The sequence below is a fragment of the Lepus europaeus genome, chromosome 12 (assembly GCF_033115175.1).
Source record: "Lepus europaeus isolate LE1 chromosome 12, mLepTim1.pri, whole genome shotgun sequence".
NCBI lineage: Eukaryota > Metazoa > Chordata > Mammalia > Lagomorpha > Leporidae > Lepus > Lepus europaeus.
Genome location: NC_084838.1, coordinates 69,483,613 through 69,487,009, shown reverse-complemented (window position 1 = coordinate 69,487,009; position 3,397 = coordinate 69,483,613). Strand labels below are relative to the sequence as shown.

At 44.8% G+C, this 3,397-nt stretch overlaps 1 pseudogene; it reads right to left on the bottom strand.

Annotated features, from left to right (window-relative positions):
* Positions 1-492: 492 nt before the first annotated feature.
* Positions 493-598, bottom strand: LOC133772136 (small nucleolar RNA U3; annotated as a pseudogene).
* Positions 599-3,397: the final 2,799 nt, after the last annotated feature.

Genomic DNA, 3,397 nt, shown 5'->3' with positions numbered 1-3,397 from the left:
AAAACTTAGGTGAAATGGACAAATCCCTAGAAACATATTACTCACCAAAAGTTACTTTAAAATATAGAATAGGAACTGTCTTATAACTACTAAAGTATAATCAGTATTTTTTTTTATAATCAGTATTTTAAAATCTATCCACGAAGACCATGTTTAGTTCAGATATTGTTGGAAATGATTTTCAAGAAAGAGATCCTTCCAAATTTTAAAACTATCTTGGAAAACAGAAAAAAGAAACTATGTCGCAACTCATCCTATGAGATTAATCTAACCGATATCAAAACCAAAACAGGACAGTATAATAACAAAACATTCAGGGTAGCCGTTTGGTGTGGCACTTAACATACCACCTGGGACACATGGATCCCCCTTTCAGAGTGCGTGGGTTTGGGTGCCACCTCCACTTCTAATTCCAGCTTCCTGCCAATGCACACCCAGGAAGGCTGAAGGTGATGGCTTAATTACTTGGGTTCTTGCCATCCACATGGAAGAACCAGAGGGAGTTCTGGGCTCCTGGCTTTGGCCTGGCCCAGTCCTAGCTGTTGTAGGCATTTGGAAAGTAACGAACTATAGTAATGATCCCTGAAAGTATAGTCTTGGCATTTGGAAAGTAAATCCCTTTCTCTCTTTCTCTCTGTGTGTGCATGTGTGCATGTGTGGGTATGTGTTTCTCTCTGCCTTTCACATAAAAGGAAAATACATCAAATGTAAATAATTAATATAATGCAAAAATATAATTCATGGCCAACTTTTTCAAAAATGTGTTTTTTACAAAGTAATATGTACTTCTTTCATTTCTATCTACAAATATTAATCACTCCCCTTTTCTTATTTGCTGATTTTACTCTATTGCAAAGGTAGTTTTCCACAAAGTGTCCCTATAATACCACTTTTATATTCTGATATGGTTATTACACACAAACCTCAAAAGAAAGATAGAGCCTGTGTCCCCTGGCAAAGCAGCGATCATTAAGATCAGCACTCCACTGAGCAAGGATAGTTCCACACATGGACAATGCCTCACTCTTTCTTGCTGTTACTCTTTTGGGTTGAAACTTGAGAGAAAGTATCCAGTAAATTACCCTGTGGACAGCAGGGACTAATTGGGTTCTCTGGGAAGCAGAGTCTGACCCAGAGACTAGGGTAAAGGAAGTTTATTCGGGAGTGCTCATGAGATCAAACCAGTCTAGTATCTGGGCTTAGGCCAGTATTAAAAAGGGGACAGTACTCGCCACTCCAAGCCAGAGGGGGACAGACCCAGCTACTCCTCCCATAGGAGACTCTCCTTCCGGTGCTAACTTTGGAGTTAATTTTTTATCAGGAAAGGCAACCCTTTCTTTTTTCCTTTTTAATTGTCACATAGTTGTACATATTCATGGGGTACAGCGTGACTTTAAAAAAAAAGATTTGGCCGGCGCTGCGGCTCACTAGGCTAATCCTCCACCTTGCGGCGCCGGCACACCGGGTTCTAGTCCCGGTTGGGGCACCGATCCTGTCCCGATTGCCCCTCTTCCAGGCCAGCTCTCTGCTGTGGCCAGGGAGTGCAGTGGAGGATGGCCCAAGTGCTTGGGCCCTGCACCCCATGGGAGACCAGGAGAAGCACCTGGCTCCTGCCATCGGAACAGCGCGGTGCGCCAGCCACAGCGCGCTACCGTGGCGGCCATTGGAGGGTGAACCAACGGCAAAGGAAGACCTTTCTCTCTGTCTCTCTCTCTCACTGTCCACTCTGCCTGTCAAAAAAAAAAAAAAAGATTTGCTTATTTATTTGAAAGGCAGTAGCAGAGAGGAAGGGAAGGAAGGAAGGAGGGAGGGATGGAGGGAGAGAGAGACAGAGACAGAGAGAGGGAGAGAATCTTCCATCTACTGGTTCACTTCCTTAATGGCTTCAACGGCCAGGACTGGACTAGGCTGAGGCCAGAAGCCAGGAACTTCCTCCCCCTCTCCCACATGGATGCAGGGGCCCAAGCACTTGGGCCACCTTCCACTGCTGTCCTAATTACATTAGCAGGGAGCTGGATCAAAAGTGGAGCAGCTAGGACTTGAACCAGTGCCCATATGGGATGCTGTCATTGCAGGCAGCTTAACCCACTATGCCATAATGCCAGCCCTCAGTGTGATATTTTGATACAAATAAATCAAATGTAATTGGGAGCTGGCGCTTTGGCTCAGCGGGTTAATGCCCTGGCCTGAAGTGCCAGCATCCCATATGGGCACCGGTTCTAGTCCGGGCTGCTCCTCTTCTGATCCAGCTCTCTGCTATGGCCTGGGAGAGCAGTGGAGGATGGCCCAAGTCCTTGGGCCCTGCACCCGTATGGGAGACCCAGAAGAGGCTCCTGGCTCCTGGCTTCGGATTGGTGCAGTTCCGGTCGTTGCGGCCAATTGGGGAGTGAACCATCGGATGGAAGACTTTCTCTCTCTCTCTCTCTCTCTCTGCCTCTCCTCTCTATGTGTAACTCTGACTCTCAAGTAAAAAATAAATAAATCTTTAAAAAAATGTAATTGTCAAATCAGGTTAATTAGCATAGCTATCACCTCAAACATCTGTCATTTGTTTGTGGTGAGCACATTAAAAATCCTCTGTTGGGGCCGGCGCTGTGGCTCACTTGGTTAATCCTCCGCCTGCCCATATGGGCTCTGGGTTCTAGTCCTAGCTGCTTCTCTTCCAGTCCAGCTCTCTGCTATGGCCCGGGAAGGCAGTGGAGGAAGGCCCAAGTCCTTGGGCCCTGCACCCGCATGGGAGACCAGGAGGAAGCACCTAGCTCCTGGCCTCAGATCAGTGCAGCGCTGGCCATGGTGGCCATTTGGGGGGTGAACCAACAAAAGGAAGACCTCTCTCTCTCTCTCTCTCTCTCAAAATAAAATTTAAAAAATCCTTTATTGTAGCTGTTTTGAAATATATAGTAAATTATAGAAAGGCAACCTTTTTTATCATAGGTACATAAATATTAGTAACTAAACGTTTTTAGAAATCAGAGTTTCAAGTAAAATCTTCATGATAAATGATCTACTTAGAAAAATACCACATTGTACTGAAATAAGTTCGCTGTATATCTATTTCAGATACTATCTTAAGAATGGAAAAGTTAGTGGTTTTGCATTTTTGAAAATATGACACATTTTATTCTCCAAGTTTTTGTTGTTGTTGCTGTTGTAGTTTTCATGTGGGATTCTCCATGCCTTTTGCGTCCTCTCCACAGATCTGTTCTTGCTGTCAGTCAAGCGGAGATGGTTAACAATAAAGCAAACTAAGTGGACCCACCCAGCTTTTATATCCTGCATGGCTGAGTTTTAATGAAAGCTTGGCTTTTTCCAAAATTCCGGTCTTCACTGACAGGGAGGGAAAAACAGTTGGGGGAAAAAATGCCTTGGGCATGTGAACCATGTAATTTCATTTGAA